Genomic DNA, 19,521 nt, shown 5'->3' on the forward strand with positions numbered 1-19,521 from the left:
AGGCGGCGGCGGGGCCGCGCTCCAGCAGGCGGTAAGTGCCCGAGCGGGACCCGCGACCCTCCCGGCGGCGGCCCCGGGATACCCGGCCCGGTCCGGCCCGGCCCAGCCCGGGTGTCCCCGCCGCCCCGGCAGCTCTGCCGCGGCCGTGGCTTCCTCCGCACATCAGCGGCGTTAAATTCTTTTGATCTTCGCTGCGAGACAGGCTCGATGCTCTCTTTGCGTTTTCTCTTTGCTGCTCTCTTTGCGCTTTCAGTCTCCGGTGCGAGGCGAACACGGTCCCGAGCGGGGCCGTCCCGTTCTCCCTTCTCCCGGTGCTACTGGAAGTTTCTTTTCCTGACTTGTGGAAATAGCTCGGCTTTATAAAGCTCGTCTCCTGCTTTTCCCTGGGTCAGGCTTGTAAACAGACGTTTAAAAATGTGAACATAAAGCTGCCCTTTAATGTTCACCAATCCACTGCATCTGCAGTCTGGCTCTTCCTAAAGGCACATTTCAGTCTCTTTCAGTTTAACAAATAATGGATTTGCCTCTGAGAGAGTTGAGCTTTATCTTCTGGGCTTTTTTTTTCCAATCCAAGAATAACAGCAGCATATATATCAACTGGTGATGAGGCCAAAAATCACCGACATCTTTCATTTTAGCTTGGCTTTGGAAGTTGTGTGTTGTTTGTTAGATAAACACTGCTCTCCACAGATACACAAGAGTTGTCAGAATAAAGTAATAAATTCAAAAATTGAAAGAAATATTTAGGACCCAGGAACATTCTGCCTTGCATGCCTCAGTTTTGCTCCTTAGAAGTGTATCATTTCCATCACTGAACTGCACATCCATGGGTTAAGGACTACTTTAATACAAAATAAATTTTCCATTAGGAAACTTGGCAGGGTTCTGTATGAGAACCCTTTATTTAGACAGGTTTTAAAGAAAAACCTCAAAGGAAGTAAGGTTTGGAAATGGAAGAAAAAAAAAATAGAGATCTTGTATTGACATTTTTTTTCCTTGCTCTTTAAACTCCAAACCCTCCTGCAGAATGAACAGAGCTCACTCCAGCACTGCTTTCTCCTCTGAGTGACTCTCATTTATGAGGAATCCTCCTGACTTCTACCATTTATCTTTACTTACAGAAATAGAGGCTGCTGGTATTCATTTTCCCTCTTTTTCCACTTGTGAATATCATGGCTAGATCTTTAAAAGTAGTAATTATATAAGCTGTGAGTTTTCCTATGCATAAAGCAATAATTCAGCTCTATTCTGAAGTGGTGTATTTCTGGGTAATAACATATCAGGAAAGCAGTGGATCTGCCTCTCATCTTTCTTTTCTAGTATCAGTAGAGACAGTCTGCTACAGCAGTAGATACCAATGAACTAATGACAAGGAGCAAACTATAGAGGCTGAAGAATTTGAGATGTGGCCCTTTGGGTAGCGTGGGGAGGTCACCATGCCCCACTCCCTGCTTCAGACTTCCCTCTCTGGCAGAAATTATGGTGACAAACCTGTAGCGTCACCTCAGCCACCCCAGGTTGTGGTGCAGACCCAGGGTGGGAATGCTGTCAAGCTTTGCAGCACAGAGATGTCCATGAGGGTCCTCAAAACTCAGCCTGGAGCAGGCATGTGGGCCTTGGTCATCCAGTGAGGTCAAATGGGTGCAGCCCGCAGCTGTGCTACCAGTGAGGCAGCAGTGATGCTGAGCATCCTATGTGTCTCCTCCTCCAGCTGCTGCTGCTACTGCCTCTTGTTTGGGAGGAAGTTCACAGTTCTGGTTGCACCCAGACAAAAACAGCAAAGAACTACAAGTATTTTTCAAAGATTTAAAAGACATACAAGAGAAGTCTCAGGTAGTTTCAGGGTAAACTTGAAGCTTTTCTTGGTAGCACTTTATTTACCTGAACCTGAGATGGCAGAGACAGCAGTTGTGGGCTTACTGTTCTGACTCCTTGAGGCCTAAAATGTCACTAGCCTGTGAAGAGGAGGGAGGAAACAGTTTGTAGCACCAGGTTTTGGTTGTTTACTGGGGCAATATAGTCTTTTAGGTTGTTGTGCAAAGTGCAGTCCCACCCTTCCCAAGAGGCTGGTGGAGGAGGTTTCTGGAAAGGGATATCAGCTTCACTGCGTCGCTGGTTCCTCGCTAGAAGTTTTGAGGGCAATTCGTCTGAGTCTCGGCAGCTTCTCAAGTCATTGATCCTGTCTTGTGGAAGGAACTTGCTTGCTTTGCCCTGTTCAGCTGTGCAAATTGGAGGATAAGCAGAGAAACTTCAGAGAAGAAAGGATGAGTTAATTTAACAGAGTTAATGGGGGAAAGATGAGGCAGGAGGAGGAAAGGCAACAAGGAGGTATTACAGTAGGAAGGTCTGATGAGAAATAATCCCTGGAGGAGCAGATTTTGGCCAGTGGGAGTAGAAGAGATGTTTGACACAAGTCAGAAGACAGCAGAATTGCAAGGAGGACTCATCTTTCTGCTGTCACGGCTGGGTTTGTCCTGGGCTTGGTGTGCATCAGTGTTGTGTTTCACACCTGAACCCTGGCACAATTTGCCATCCAGCAGCAAGCTGGCAGTGCCGGTGGGCAGTCAGGCCAGGTGACAAGGGCTGGTGGAGGGGAATGCACCTGCATTTAAAGGCTTGAGCCACCTCTGTTACATTCAAACAGTCCTTGGGAGCAAGGGTGAAAGTGTATCACAGCAACAGGCTGGAACCAAATCCTGATGGGAAGCGTGGACATGGCTCAGAGCAGACCCAAACACCTCTTGTCAGCATCAAACATCTATTTTCATCTTTGATCTCAATTCCAGATGGTTGTACATGCTTTTCCTTGTTTCTTTGCTCAAGACAGAAAAATGTAGTTCAGGTTTTGCGGGTGCTGCTGCAGCACAGAGCAGGGGAGGCAGCTCTTGGTGGAAGCCAGGGCAGAGGCTGTGGCCTCAGGCATTTCCCCACTGGTTTCCTGAAATGGAGGAATAATGCAGACATGTTAGGATCTTGGTTTTAACAGCTTTTTTTCCATGGCACCATCGCTCCTCCTGACTGGAGACGGGATGTGATTTCAATAAGCAATGTGATTTCGGCTGCAGCACAGGAGTAACAGGTAGAGGTTGTATTCACCAACTTCTAGTGGGACTATCATATACTTGTAGAACACCCAAGTCTTCAAAGCTTTGCCTGATTTTTTCAGCCGGATGTTTTTCCTGCAGAGTGATGTGGCACAGCGTCACCTCGTGGCTGGCTGGTCCCAGCTGCAAACACATTAGGGTCCTGAAGGGACATTAAATGTCACACCCCATTAGTTTCTTACAGGAACTCAGGTTTATTTTTCTACTCTTGTTAAAATGTGCTTCCCTCAAACAGAAATTTGATCTTTCTAATTCCACGTTGTTCGCAGTTTATTTCAGCATTTTCTTCCTGGTTGTGTTAATAGGCAGAAATGCCCTCGAGTGAAGACATTGTGCTACACTTTTATAGGGAGCCTGGGGCCTTCAGAAAATGTCATTTCCAGCTGAACATCTGGGACTCCTGGAAATTCCCAAAATCAGATTATTTCAGATTCTGCAGTTAATGTCCAGTTGTAGATCTGGTGGTTGCTGAGTTAGAGGTCTCCCTCTCTCCCGTTACATTCATTGTCTTGTTAAAAGCACCTGAAACTTCACCAGAGCCCAGAGGCGGTGAGCTGTGCTGTCCCCTCAGCCAGCATCACCCTCCCAGCCACAGCTGTGTTGCACCTGAACTTGGAAAACTGCTGACTAGGTATTTTCCACAACTCCTCTCCCTTCACTTGGCAGAGCAGGGGTTGCATTTGCCCTGGAAACTATTTGTGATCTAAAAAGTAAGCCCAGGGCATGCACAGAATAGCTGGGAGCTGGTGTTTTAGTTGGCAGGAGAGGAGAAGCGTGGGAACTTCTTGCATCCCTGCCCACTTCCCGTCCACTGCCTGCTATTAATTCCTTGGCTGGCCAGAGGATGTTGCTGCAGACCAGAGCAAAGCTGGGAATGCTTTGCCTGGGAGTGAGTGCTTTGCCTGGGGTGCAGCTGGGGCCATGTGTCATGTTTGGTACCTACTGGCACCTTAGGTAAGCTACTTTTTTTGCCAGCAATAACTGGCTGCGGGTTGGAGAGGCTGATTCTGGCAGTGCTGACCGGCTCAGCCCCCAGTCCTGTGCTGGTGTCACTGGAGGCTGCTGCCCTGCTGTGGTACCAGCTCAGCCCTCCGTGCTCTGCTGCAGACTGCACCTGCAGGGCTCTCCAGCTGATCCCCTCCCTCCCTGCCACAGCAGCAGGTTGGCGTTTCAGCTCAGACTGGTCCCCTGGTCCCATTCACGGGGTGTTTGTGAAGAGGGATTTGGGAGGAGCGGAGGCTGGGAAGGAGGCACTGGTTTACATTTTTCAGAAATGCTGCACTATTAAACCACATCCAGTGGCAGAGCACACTGCTCCATGTAGATATTTCATGTGGCTCAGTCACTCACCAGGCTGCCTTGGACGTGAGTTGCACCTGAGCTGCGCTCAGGGCCTGTATCTCTACTGCATCCAATGCTGTATCTGTACTGGTAAACTGTACCATAGCAGCTGCCTGGCACTGGACCAGGATGATCTGCCCCACTGAGCTGGCATGATTTTTGGTCAGGACCAGCTTGTAGTCTCCCAAATAATGCTTGGGCATGGCTCAGGGGCCAGCACAGGGACTGTCTCCAAGAGAGCTTGAATTTGGCCTCCCAGTTTTGGAGAGAATTTTAATAGTCGAGACTGTAGCTGGGTGTTTCAATGCCGCTTGGGAGCAGCTCTAGAGCATCCAGAGGTACACGGCTCCAGATCACCCTGTGGAAGGTCCCAGGGAAGGGTGTTCTCACCCAGCTTACTCACAGGTGCTGGAGCTGACAGAGAGAAGGTGGGTGAGGGCTGGCAGGGCCATGAGGAAGTTGCACTGGACTGGGGGGAGTGGGAAGCCACACCCCAGGAGTTCTGGCTCATGCATGCAGCAGAGAGAAATAGCTCTTCCAGCTCTCCACTCTGCCTTGCTCCCAGGAGCTGCTGCCCTAAAGGATGGCTGAACTGTCTGTGCAATGACTGTCAAACCATTCCACCTCACATGTCATGGCATTAAATTAAATGTGGGTACATGCTGGGTAAGCTTAATAGTCAAGCCTTTAAACTTGGAGGAGGGGGTGATGTGGGGCTTTGTGGCACAGCAGACCTCAGCACAAGATGCCTATGCTGAGAATAGGGTGGAAAACGAGGAGACACGCCACAGTCTAGATGAGTAATAAAAAGATGACTGCAAGCTGCAGAAAGGAGAAGCTGACTTCATTTATCTCTTAACAGGGCACAGGCCAACCAGGCCAGCAATTACTTATTTAGCTGTAGGATAGGAACCCATAATATTAAAGTGTCCTGACATGCACATCATCCTAACCCATATAAAGGGCTAATACTAATTATCTGCTGAACTTGCAACATACACATTACAGCAATCCCGAGCCGGCTGGGTGGGGTCAGTTTTTATTGTGTCTCACAGCCCAGGGCAGCTGGTGCTCCGCACCCTGCCTGCTGCCTGGCGCACGGTGTCACCCGGGCACTCCCTAGCCGGGTGTCCTTTCCCCGCAGGAATTTGGAGCAGCTCTCAAAGCACGGAGACTCTCATGGCCAGGAAAAGGCAGAGGCTGGAGGTGCCTTTTGTTTTTACTTGCCACCATTTACTTGCCACCATTGACTCATGCAGTGGATGAAATGTCAGTAGCGATCTACCTGTGCCAGTTCCAAAGTCTCTTGGGAAATAGGCATTGTTGCTGACAGATCCCTTGGAAAAGGTGGGAGCAGGTTTTGCACAGAGAAGCAGATTTTTGCTAACCAGGGCTGCTCTGTCCTGATGACTAATTAATTCTGTCTTCCACCCACACAACACGTACAGCTCGTAATATGGAGGAGTCAGCCACAAGGGAAGAGAAAACAGACAACCTACTGTACAATCCAGACCCCTCCCTAAAATGATCCCAACCCATCCTTTGCACAGAAGTGTTGGAAGCTGCGTTCTCATTGTGGGAAGAACATCATCAAAGCACTCCTCAAGAAGTGTATTTCCCTTGGTGCTGAGGATGAATAACGTTCTTCGCCTGGTGGAAGGAAACTCAGGCGGCAACAGTAGTCCAGTGGATGATGGATGAGGAGCTGCATTGTGGGATGCAATCCCAGGAGAAGTCAGCCGTCAGAGCTTAGCACGCTGTTTTCCTGGCGCTGCTTCTTGCTCTTGTTGCTTGTGGGAGGTTGCCAAGAAACAATCCTAAATAACCAGGAGAGAACTGTCTTACCTCACTGTCAGCTTTCTCACATCCCTTTGTCTCCTCTTGGACCCAGAAGCTGATTTTAGAGTAGTTCAGCCTCTTCCAGAGAAAACAAAGCGTTGCCAGAGAGCTGGGACTCTTCTGAAAGGATGTGGAATGCCTTTTGACAGGTATTACACTAAAACTCTGCGAAAGACTGGCAACATCTATTGTCATTTTAAGCAGGCAGCTAAGATGTGAAATGCTGTGGATGACAGATACCTTTCCCAGCTGCTGAAGTGGAAACTACTAAGGGCTCCCCTGGAAGAGATGCTGACCCAGTGCCATGAGAGGTGTCCTTGCTGCAACCCTCCTCACCTGCTGAAGCATGGGAGCCAAATATGACCGCAGCAGCACAAAGCCCTTGCAAGAGGCAGGGAAGAACTGAGCAGTTTGTTGCCAAGCACCTCTCTATCTGCCTAGCAGTGTCTGAGACCACGGTGTTTAAACCTCAACTCCTGTCCATCGCCATGAGAAGCAGCTGAGGAAGGACTGTAGTGAAAAAATCTCCTTGCAAATTAAAATCAAATGCTGTGGAATAACTGCAGACACCCAGGTGGACATTTCTACCCAGCAGATGGCACATACAAGCCTGACCAACACCAACAGATTTAAATTGGTGCAAAACTGTGTGTGAAGCCATCACTGCTCTACCAGCAGCGCCTGTAGTGGGGCATCGCCCCTCCATAGCTCCCACACTTGCCAGCACCAGTCCCGAGGTAGCACAGGTTTGAGCTGTTCCAAGAGCATATACATGATCTTGCTGAGGAATCGCTTGATCCCATCCAGCCCTGCAGAAACACAGCAGAGGAACAGGCAATGGCTCTACATTGCAAGCTTTTACACACCTCTCCCTGGTTCCTTTGCTTCCCTTTTTTCTTGTACAGAAAATACTTTCCTCTTTTCCACACTGATGGAACAGCTTTTAATTTCTGTTTTCTCGAGGGCCCTGTTTTGGTGCTACCTGTTCAACTTGTTAGTGTTGTTGTGAGATTCAGGAACGCTTGTATGAGGGAGGCCCACCAGCTTTATTCGCACCTCAGAAAAAATAATGACAAGCCAAGATGGGCCTAGTTTTATGTAAAGCCATGTCCCTGTCCCACTCCCTTTCCCTGTAAGAGTATAGTAAAAAGGTAGAAAAAGATGAGAGTCATATTCTTCTCAGTAGCACCTGGCTACAGAGGGTTCATTTCATTACTGACCCAGCTGGGGACAAAGGGTGCCGTCACTGCCCTCATCCTAAATACCGTTAGGTTTGACTTTGGTTGCTCCCCATGTATCCCATTGAACGCCTGTGGATTCCAGCATAGGGAAGATGGATGTTTCACTCCAGATGGACAATTTTTCAGGGAAACATCTTTTGTCAGGTGCAAATTGGGTTGATGTTGCAGTAACTTCCTCCCTTAGCAGGTGTTTTCATACTGCTGCCTACAGCTAGTGGCACAGTGGGCATTCATGGAAAACTGGGAGGTTTAACAAGTCAGCATTCAGGGTTTCAGTTCTGTATCGTGCAGCCACCCAGCTGCCCTGAATGCTGAAACAGAGCTGGCAGAACCGGGCTAGTACAGGAGAGTCTCTTGTACCTGTATTGTCTCCACAGAGGTTGGTTGGGGGTTCAAACCAGGGCATGTAGCCCACTATAGACAGAGATAGGTTTCATTGAAAGAAATAATGGTTTGGGTTGAAAGGGAGCTTTGAAGATCAGCTAGTTCCAGGCCCCCATCATGGGCAAGGACATCTTCAGCTAGACCAGATTGCTCAAAGCTCCATCCAGCTTGGCCTTGCACACTGCCAGGAATGGGGCAGCCACATCTTTTCTGGGCAACCTGTTCCAGTGCCTCACCACCCTCACAGTAAGAATTTCTTCCCAAGTTCTAATCTAAACCTGCCCTCTTTCAGTTTAAAACCATTGCCCCTTGTCCTGTCACTACAGGTTTTGTTAACAGCCTCTCTCCATCTGTCTTGTAGGCCTCCTTTATGTACTGAAAGGTTGCAGTAACGTTTCCCCAAAACCTTCTCTTCTCCAGGCTGACCAACCCCAACTATTTCAGCCTGTTCTCACAGGAAAGGTGCTCCACGCCTCTGATCATTTTCATGGCCCCCCTCTGGACTCATTCCAACAGGTCCATGTCCTTCCTGTGCTGAGGACCCCAGAGCTGGGTGCAACACTGCAGGTGGGGTCTCACCAGAGCAGAGCAGAGGGGGAGAAGCCCCCTCCTTGACTTTAAAGTGTTGTAACTGTGTCTTGTTTTTTATCCTAGGCTTTGTCAACCAGAAGCCCACCAGGCCCAGAGAACACCATCGACCATCAGTGAGTATCCCCTGCTTTCACAGTATCTTCAGAGGGGAAAAGTAGGTGGAATAAGGGGACCTTCCCCTTCAGGGGAAGGCTATTTCTGCATTCCTAACACTATGCAAAAGAGATGGGAATGGTGTGAAATGGTTTATAGCCCTAAATATTCTGCCCTTTTACTTATTCGCAAATTTTTGAAAATGAGGCACTGCTTGAAAAGATCCAGGCTCCAGCTCAAGTGTAGTATGGAGGTTGTGAGCAATCAGAATTTGGGATGTCCACGTGTCAGAGAGGCACCTTGGAGTAGCTGGTGCAAAGCTGTGGAGAACTGCTGCAACAAGGAGCTCAGGCCCTGATTCACCTGTGGCCTCTGCAGTATGTGGAAAAGGAGAATAACATCACTTTGCTCCCTAGGAATCATAAGAGAAAGCCCATGAGATGCTCCAGTGCTACACCAGTTAGAGATATGAGTGTCCCTCGGGGACAGGGGAATGGTGGGGACCTGCTGCTCTGGATGCCAAACAAAAGAAATCTGAAATTTTCCGTAAGCAAAAGCTGCCCAGCAAACTGAGCCTTCAAGTCTGCCTGCACCAAGAGCAATGGGGCAGTTTAACACATGTTAAAAAAACCCAGGTGAAATGAACAGTCTTAAAAAACCATCTTAAAATTTATCACCTCCTTACACTAAAGAGTGATTCTCTTCAGGATTAAGCTCTGGCTGTCATCCAGTGCCTCTGCTCCTGCAGCACTCAAGAGCAGACTAATCTGCAGATCTTGGCCGTGGGCTGTGACCTACCAACACCCAGCAGTGCTGGTAGATGTGTCAGCAGAGCCCAGGCATCCGCTGCTGTCCGCCCTCCCCTCCTGCTCTCCCTCCCGTCTGGCAGGGAGCTCACCTGGCAAGGCTGCTGGTTCCCAGAGCGCTCAGAAAACGCAGCTGCCCTTGGCTTTTCTGATGGCAAGGCTTGTACAGGTGCTCTCACAGGGACTTCAACTTCTCCTGTGCTTTTCAGTGTCGTCGGTGGGCTTTGGGCTACAATGGCAACTGAGCAGTCTCCTCCTGGGGTGCACAGCCAGCCCTGCCAGTCCCCTACGCAGCTCCCCAGCCCCAGGCACCCGCTGGCCCCTCACACCCTGGCAAGGCTTTCCTTCTCCCACCCTTTTTGACATGCAGAGGGAAGATTTGAGAGAGCAGAAAATGTTTTCTGATCTGGGATGACAGAGCAGGAGCTTACTTTCATTTAGATAACATTTACTTTATACCCACTGCAAAGCCCCATAGCACAGCTCACATGTGACGTGCCTGTACTGCCTGAGATAAGCAGAGTTGCAATTTCTGCTGGCTAGAACTCTGCAAATATTTTTTTGGAAATGGCCCAGCACCAAGCAAAATTTTGAAGACATCAAATCAAATAGTATCAAGCCATGGAAACAGAGGTCAGTGTGTGTGCGTAGCTGTCTCGTCCTTCACATTTCTGAGGCTGGAATCATTCTAGATGAACACTCACTTTACAAACAGCAAAAGTCAGCCTTGTCTTGATAGAGTTGCTGACTGAAGAAGTTCCCATAAAGCCAATTAAAGGAGAAGTAAACGTTGAGGAAGGAGAAGAAAAGCTGGAAGGAAAAAAGATAGAGACTTAATGCTGTCTGTCAAGAGAGCAGTCATGCGAGGCAGAGGTGGGTGTGCACCTCCTGTCCTGGAGCATGCTCATGTGACACCACACAAGCATCTAAACCAGCCCCTGGTAAATAGTTTGGATGTGCATGGGAACACAGTTGGATGTGCTGCTGCTTGGGCTATGTTACCTCTCCTCCTCCCTCCCCCAGAATCTTTTGGGAACTGCTCTCTAGCATCTGGTAGTTCATGGGTGGATGACACAGCCCAGGCACACGGCAATGATTTTACAGTTGCTGCCAAGGCTCGTGTCACTGGCACAGTTACCAGGGCGTTGTTTTGACCCATTTTTCAGCTGCTAGGTCTTGCAGAAGGCATTTTAATGATTAACTCTGGACTTCCCCATCCTCAGCAAAATGATAAAAACCTCTGGCCTAGATTCATCCCAACCTAGTTTTCAGCCACTTAACTCAGGTTTGCGCCTCAGAGCTTGTCACCCCAGTGACCCCATCAGGGCCATTGTCATGGGAGCCCTCAGGCCGCTCCCCCCCAGGCACCTGCCCGACACGAGGGATATGGCACTGACAGCCCTCCCTACTGCTGGGATCTTGCTCAAAGGTGGTTTTGCTCACTTTTGGTCTAATTTTTCCCTTTGCATTTCCTTCTCCACATTGCATAGCTCATTGTCTTTACAGTTAACAAGAAAAGCTACCCATAATTCCTGCTTCCCGTAAGAAACTTTAAACGCCCAGAGGCCTGTAGCTGAAATGGAGCACATTTCTTGCTTTCCTCTTTCCTAAATTGCTTTGCTCTAGCCTTTTAAATCACTTTTATTGCGGCTTTCTAAACTCCCTCCAAGCTGTTAATAACACTTTAGCAATGAGGCATCCAGCAGCCTGCCCAGTAATCCTGATGGAGCTGCACTAGCCTTCTTTTTCCTTGCTGTCCTACCACACAGCAAATTCCCTCTTGTATGCTTTTCAGCTAACTCCTTCTCTCTCAGCTTTGCTGCTTCACAGGTTTCTCTCCTCCCTCAAACATCTGGAGTTTAAAAGTCTTTCCTCTCAAGGTACTGACCTGTTGTTTTCTAGACTGGAAGGTCTAACAGCCCTCAGCTGGATTCAATGTGTTTGAAGCCAGGCTCTGCAGCCCTGGCATGTGGTGAGGAGAGCAGCAAGGTGCCTCCTCTGCTGCTGGAGCAGCTGGAGGAGCGTGGGAGCAGGCTTGTGGTCCACCAGCTTTTGTCCTGTGCACATCCTGAGCTTGGGATTTCCCTGCCACAGCCTCTCACTAAATTCTAGGATCAGCAGAAATAGCTGCACCAATGTGCCTTTGAGATGGAGGCTTAGGTTGGGATGGCCTCAGGAGGTCTCCAGTCCAATCTCCTAGCTCTAGCTCCAAGCTGGATCAGTTGTGAAGTCAAAGCAGAATGCTCCCGGCTTTGTCCCATCAGGTCTTGAAAGTCTCCAAGGGTAGAGCCTGTGCGACCACACACAGCCTGTTCCTCTGCTTGCTGTCCTCAGGGTGCAGAAGTTTCTCCTTTTATCCAGATTAAAGCTCTCATTTTTTATTTTATTTCCATTTTCCCATATTAAATGGTACAGAACTTTGCCACAAATACAGCAATAGTATGAACAGCAGCTTGCTTTTCCTTTGCTCTTGAAAGAAACACAGCCCTCTCTTTTCCTCTCATTTCTGGGGTGTGCATGGTAAGTGGAGCCTGCTTTTGTTTTTTCAAAAGCACGTCTGTGCCTCAGAGAGTTTTACCTGGAGATTTTCTCCATGCAAACCAAAGCATCAAGAATAATTAACAGTGGGAAATTATGTAAGTGCTAAGGGAAACAATGGCTCTTCTGTGGGCCTGCAAGCAAGCTGCCAGGAGCTCTGCCTCTTACTCACCATGTAACATAAAATTAGTTTGAGGATTGTCACAATGCAAAGTTTAAATCAGTAAATCGTGTGTTTTAACTCAGGTTTCTGCACTTCTTTTCCCATTATTGCTTTGCAAATACTGCTGTATGGTTCGAGCTCTTGGGCTTGTAGCTTTCTTTTCAGGTCTTATTTATTGCAGTGGGAATCAGATACCCTGCAGCCCTTGAGCAGGAAAATGAATAAAAGGAGTAAGAGAAGAGTCCAGTTGCTAAACCCTAGTTGCTGCTAGTAGAACTTGCCATCAAGGGCACGGTGCAGTGTAAGTAAGTGTAGAACACCCACACGACCAAGTGTCACCAGCTGTCCATCGAGTGACTCCAGGAAAAACACCAGACTATTTCTGACACATGGAGGGCACAGCATAAACACAGCTTGGTCAGAGCAGCTGCACTGGGCAGGAGCCTCTGTGGCCAGGGCAGGGCAGAGCAGAGCAGAGGGAGGGTGGCACTGCACTGTGGCCACTCACTCTGCTGCCTGTGGGAGGAACACTGAGGATGCTCCCAGGCCCAAGGAGAGCAGAATGAAGGCACCTCCTCTATAGGACAAAGTGTCCTTAGAAAAGCACTTCAGGGTTCTTTCCTTCACTTCTGGTTCTACATTTACATACCTGCTTTGGGGCAGTTTCTGGGGTTTCATATAGTAAACAGGTCCTCAGTTTTTTCATTAAAGGATGGTAATGGATGAATTTTATTCATCCCAGCTGCAAGACCAATGGTTGGGATTGATCTCATCTTTAGAGGAATGGTAATTCAATAGATAATACATGGTGAGTCTGGGGCAGATCTGGAGCCATGCTAGTGCATGTGAAAATCTCTCTTCTTTGGCAATGAACTAACTGACACACAAAAGCATTTATTTCTTGTTTACTCATTCTTCACTACTGGATGATCACAAAGCCTTGGTTGACATGGCATGGCAGAGCACTTTGCAGTCTGGATTTACCAGCTCAATTCTCCACTTATCTCTGCACCTCACCATGACCTCCATTCCAAGGAGCCATGCCTTCCAAGCCTGACAGCCCAGCTTGCTCGCCTCCCAGATCTCTACAAGGCCAAGGAAGAGCACCCACTTGTCAGCTGATGGCTCGTCTATTGAGTCCTGGAGGGCAAAATCAAGTAGATTTAATTGGTAGCATGAGGTGCAGCGGTCAAAGCCTGCAGAAGACTTTTCAGTATGCACTGTATACTCCCTCATGCAGGTAGGGACAGATTTCTCTTGTACCCAACATAAACCACCTCTGATAACACCAGTAAACCCCATACCAGTTCCCTTTGAGTCATACATCAGTTCCCACTCATGGGAGGGCTGTGCTGATGTGGAAACAAATAAAAGCCGTAAGAGCAGTTTGAGGGAGCTGCATTCATTGAAACTCAGATCCCTTACAAATACAAACAAAATAATCTCTTTATCCATAAAACTGTAAAAGTAGCATAAAGATTACACAGTCCTTTAGCTGGGCCTAGAACCTTAACTCATGCAAAGGTTCTGGGAGCTTGATCTGGGGCATTGCAAGGGTTGTATTGTAATGAGCTCACAGACTGAACTGGTGCCAAGTGATAGCAGAAGTCGGCAGGCAGTGTGCCAGTGGGGTATGGGAACTAGACATGACAAGAGTATCTGTGTCTCAGCAAGCCACATGCAGCTCGATCTTTCCATTCACAAAAAAAATTAAGTAAGGGTCTTCTTGTGTCTTCAGAGCCTGATTCTCTCTCATAACACCAATAATTCATTCCCTTCCATGACAGGTGCCCAGAAAGCAACAAGAAGCCATTGGGACAGTCCACAATATTATATGATTACTCGGAGGAGGAGCTCATGGCAAGCATCGAGCGGGAGTACTGCCGCTGAATCCAGTTCCACAGCAGGAGAATGTCAGGCATGATCCTGGGAGCTCAGCTGGAGCAGAACTGCTACTGACAGAACAACAGTGAGACAGCAGGGAAGAGGTGGGTGGTGGAGGGTGGTGGCACATGAGAGGCAGCGTGGCTGCTTGGGGAGCATGGAGGAGAAAGTTCACCTCATCAGCTCTGGGTGAGAGCACAGAGATCCTCACCAACTGCTGATTGCTGATCGGTGCCACTGGAAGAGGGACCGGTTCATCTTAAGAGTCAATATTTAGGAGCTCTTTTCTAAATGCTGTTTATAAATGAACATGTACTAGAATTGAAGTGTCACTCTAGAGGTGTTGAAACGTGGTGCTTTGAAGGAAGATCTTGCTTTGACTTAGTAAGAAAAATGCATCAATATCATTTGAGCCAGAACCTACTTACGGGGATGTTGAATGAAATTCATGTTCCTGCCACTTAAAATGTGCCAAATGTACTCCTTGCATTGTGCAAGCCTCAGGTCCAGGTCTGAACTTGGTACTGTCTCTTTCAATCTGGTTCCCAGTAGGGGAGGTAAGAGGAGAAGGGGACTGAACCCACCATCCAGTACACAGGTGGTGTAATCCCAGAGTTCAAATCCCACCACACAGGCAAATCAGGCTCCTGAGAGCATCAGGGAACACAGAATTTGTATGATCCCTTTGGGGCAGGATCCTAGCATAGGTGTCCTACCTGGGGCTCCTTGGTGTGGATTCTCCAGTGAAAGCAGGAGGCACATCCCCATTTCAATCACCCACCTGGAGAGGGACTTGCATGCTCTTGTAGAGCAGCTGTTTGTGATCAGTTTTCAGAATTACCAGTCCTGGCCTTCCCCTACACTTTTATCCTAGAAGAAAAATCACTACATTTTACCATTAGCTGACCACAAAGTAAAGTGGAAAGTTATCTCTCCTAAGGAAATAGTACTTTTTCAGTGCTCACAGACAGGGAAGCCTGGTATATTTGGTTTCTGCTTTTATTTTACTTGCATCTTAACATATTATAAGCATCTGCTTATTATCAGAAGTAGAAAAATACTTTATTTCTATCTTCAGCTGAAGCATAAAAGGCATCAGATGAAATCTTCACTATGTGTAAATGCAAGAAGAAACTGCAGGACACCTCTTAAGATGCTGTATTTTAAGTACTTTTTGATTCCTGGGACCTGTGAAACAGAAATAAATGCATCTTATTCTATGTAGCCCTCCGTGAAAGCATCAAATATTCTGAAAAAGGCTCTCTGGCTTACCTGGGAAATCATCCTCTGGTACCTGCAGAGACTAAGCAGGATGCATCCCTGGAGGATGGCAGGTGGGATGCCTTGAGAGGGCACTAGATCACACCCCAGGCACACAGACTCACACCCCAGTTGTCTTCCCTGCAGCAGCCTTCAGCCAGGCTGGACATTGTGCTCTGCCTGGGAGCCCAGGGGTGGGCAGTGGGAACGAGCCAACCTCCCACAAAGCTGTGCATTCCTGGAGGCAGGAGCTCCCAGCACACCAGCTGGGGCACATCAGCAGGACCAGGGATAATGGTTTTAAACTGAAAGAGGGTAGATTTGGGTTGAGCATAAGGAAGAAATTGTTCACTTTAGGGGTGTTGAGGCACTGGAACAGGTTGTGAATGCCCTGTTCGTGGAAGTGTCCAAGGCCAGGTTGGATGGGGCTCTGAGCAACTTGGTCTAGTGGAAGGTGTCCTGCCCATGGCAGGGGGTGGGACTAGATGATCCTAAAGGTCCCTTCCATCCCAGGCCATTCTATGATTCTGTGATACCTTGGTGGCCCAGAAATAGCTGGAGTAGAGAGCAGATGTCCTTGAATTGCTAGAAGTTGGGTGGGCCCTCTGGAGCAATGGCTCTCTAACCCTCCTCGGAAATAATCCAGTTTTGAACAATAGCACTTCATTCACAGGAACAGTCATTTTTAGACCTATTAATGTCACTGAGCTGTGGCAGGAACACAGTTTCTCTACAATGTGTCAAGAGTCCACTCAGCAGATCTCCCAGAGCTTGTGTTAGTTTTCAGCAGCTCTCAAAGACCTACTGGGATGAACAGACTCTGCCTGTGGAGAGCAGAAGAAACAGTGACCCCAGCACCACAGGGGACCATGGTACTCACTGTAGTGGTTTAGATTTTCTTTCAATGTGGATTTCATTCTTTCAACTAAGACCTTCCGTCAAGGTCCCCAGAGTCTCTGGCACATGTGGGGAGATATTTCGAGGAGCTCAGTCACAGCTGCCCCTTCGTGAGGGCAGGCCCAGTGGATTGCTGCTGTTTTGGGTGGTCTCCAATGACACAGCAAACCAGAGGAAAGCCACGCTGCTGTCAGACCAGGCTGTGACAGGAGCAGGCAGGGACCAGAGCTCTGCCTGCCCCCAGGGATGTGCCCTACCTGCCCTCACAGAGCTTCTCTCTGTGAGGCTGCACTTGGTGACTGGCCCAGGTAACAGCTCTACAACCCATGTCAGGCTCTCCTACAGGAAAGCCTAAGTATTAACAATTACAGAAATTGGCTAATTAAAAAGAACACCTAAACCGAACATACTGTTAAGCTGCGAAAAAATCCCTCTCAACTGAACACAGCAAAGCTGCTTTATAAAATGAGTTTCTAAAATAACCAAGATACAAGCACATTTCTGTACCTGGAACAAAGGCGCAGTGGGTTTCACAGATAACATTTTCATCATCACCAACAGAAAAAGAGGAGCTGCAGGAACACAGGAAGGTCCAGAAAGGAGTGATGCAGCTGGGACAGTCACTGCACCAGGGAAAAGGTGCAAGAAGTAAGTTTGGGGATGCAAGGAGGGACCTCAAACTGTGGCATGGTCTTGGCAGGCTTTCCCCTGTGCCATGAAATGATGAGTGCTCAGCACTGAGCTCAGATCACAGAGCCAGCCAGCACACACAGCTCACAGCCATCTGCCTTATTCTCATACCATGCAGAACAGGATGGTGGTACCCAGCCAGGTTCCCAGTCTGCCCAAGAACTGATGGGGACTCTGCTCCTCCACCCGTGTCATACTGCACCCAGCAGCACGCCAGAAAGGGATAGTGGCAGTGGGGCTGGTGCCCAGCAAGGCACAATTACAGTTCAATTTACCTGGTGTCAGTGTAACTCTGCTTTTGGTGCACCCTTTGCTGAGGGAAAATAGGACATTAGATCATTTGTAGGTAAATAATAGTATGGAAGCAGTAGCTGTGCCCATGACAGATTTCAGGAGAAACTTCTTGAATTAATGGCTTTTTCAGAAAAAGGACAGTTGCACTATAGAGATCACTTTGCCTCATTTCAGGGAGTGAATGCTGACATCCTACCAGCTGAATTATGGGAAAGTTCCTTTTCATGGTATTTCTTTATAACCACCATCAAATCAAAACTGCTTGAAGGATAAAAAATTATTCAGCTTGCCAGTACTTCCTGCCCCTAAAAGAGTTTGCTGGAATTAAGCAGGGTTCTGGAGAGTCTCCTATTCATCATTTTGGAAACTGCCCTCCTATTCAATACCTGCAGCATAAGACAGGATAGCTGACGATGGTTTTTGAGCTGACATTATTAATCTCCATTAATAAACCAGGAAAAGGCCACTGCTTTTAACCAAATCACATTATTCATCTAACAAAGACAAATGCTACATGCTGCATTTTGCACTAGTCCAAAAGGAGCAAGAGAGCCTTGCTGAAACAGAGCCCCCGCCCCAGCAAGGGGGGCTGCAAGGGGGCAACAGGGGCCCACAGGCCTGGAGCTGTGCCACAGGAATCTTATGGAGCTCCCCACCACATTTGTCAGGGAGGTGTAGCACCAGCTGCCTGGCACAAACTACGTCCACAGCAGGGCTCCCCCTTGCCCCACTCTGGACACAGGTCATGGCAATTATTTGCACAGGGTGAAGTGGGTTAATCTGGGCACTGATAACCAACAGAAAGAAGTTGCTCTGAACTCAAGAGATGCTACAAGAAAGGCAATTAAACCTAAGGCATTCTTCCCATCTAAGACAAATTCTCCCAAGAAAGGGTATGCTCCCTTTCTTGTGAGTTTTCTGCATGTTTAAGATGTGCCCATTGCCTTCTGCACACATCAGGACATAAAAGCCATCAATTTCCTTCTCCTGCACCGGAGGGCTGAAGCAGAAAATGAGGAAGACTGTATTTGACAGAGGATGAAAGCAATCTGGAAAGAAAATGGCTCAGTGCTAACATGCTGCAGGAAAGGGAATCCCAGGACAGCCTGGACTGTGAGACATGGCTGAGGCTTTGCAGCTTCCTCCTGGACTGTCTTCACCATTTCCTCGGCCTGCAGGTTGCTGGGTTTTGAGTCATGATTTACTCTTGCTGCACGCATGGAAGTTTGCCTTCTCACAGCCAGAGCCTGCCTGCCTCAAGCTGCCTTGCCAGACGTGAACGGAAGGTAAACAGGCAGATGGGCTCACAGATTAAACTTCAAAACCAGTCAGAAGATTTACCCCTGCAGATGAACTCAAGCCAGAGGCAGTCCTGGGGCAGGACTCAGCTCGTGAGATGACAGATGAAGGATGTTGAGTACAGCTTTCACAGCTGGAAAGGGAGAGTTAGCCAGAGCTGTGGCCTCAGTGGGAGGAGCACACCAAGCGTGCAGCACAGGCCACCTCTGCAGCATCAGACTGGATTCACTCTTCCAGTGTCCAGGCTTCAAGAGGATCTGTGCTCGTTGGTTTGCAAGGCAACTCAAGCTGCTGCTCAGCCCAAGGTTTGGTGTACAACCACGCAGGGTGGTGTGTGTGACAAGCAATGCCACTCTGCAAAATGAAGCATTAAGCCAACAGGCATGTTTGAACACAAATGCATTTTCCTCAAGAAAATGATTTCTTTTCATGGATTTAGAATGGCTTCAAGACAGAAAGACTTGCCCTCAACAATGCTTGTGTCAGCAAAGGGGCAGTTGGGAACGCTTCCTTGAGTGCAGGCTGTTTTCTCTCAGCAGATGAAGCTGTTCCAGACTCCAGCCCCATTAGGATGTGTTCTGAGTGCACCTCCTGGCTGCACGGAACAGCTCAGATCACATCTTGGTTCTAAGGAAAAGCAGAAAGGTGACCACAGACTGTGAAATCCATTGCCATGTTTCATACAAACAGCCAGGGAAACAAAATAAAAATCAGCAAAAAAAAACCCCAAGTATTCTTAGGGATATAATTGGATGCTCAGAAAAATCTTCCTTGAAAAATAGCAGTAGGGACAGGTAGGATATCTTCCCCTGGGAGACAAAAGCATTGTGGCAAGCTGCAGAGCCCAGGGGCTCTTTGAAGAATTTGTGCTATTCTGCCAGAGTATTGAACCTGCACCTAAGCTTTCCCTTCCAGTTGTTCTCCTGACAAGTAAGCAGAACCATCCATGAGATCTTCTCTTTCCACCTTCCTCACACTTGCAAGAACAATGTGCTCTTCTGTGGACAAAACCTTGAGTCACTGCTCCCAGGTAGCTCTGAGGGCTCTGCCTGCAGAGACTGAGCCACCTTGCAGTGAAAGGCTGTGAAAAAAGCTGG

General features: G+C 48.3%; 1 long non-coding RNA gene across 1 annotated transcript; it reads left to right on the plus strand.

Annotated features, from left to right (window-relative positions):
* LOC121666981 lies at positions 1-15,208 on the plus strand. Its single transcript, XR_006016864.1, has 3 exons — positions 1-31; positions 8,564-8,613; positions 13,888-15,208. It is a non-coding gene; the product is annotated as an uncharacterized LOC121666981 (long non-coding RNA).
* Positions 15,209-19,521: the final 4,313 nt, after the last annotated feature.

This window comes from Corvus kubaryi, unplaced genomic scaffold, assembly GCF_017639235.1.
Source record: "Corvus kubaryi isolate FWS band 111438036 unplaced genomic scaffold, C.kubaryi_AGA036_p1.0 37354, whole genome shotgun sequence".
NCBI lineage: Eukaryota > Metazoa > Chordata > Aves > Passeriformes > Corvidae > Corvus > Corvus kubaryi.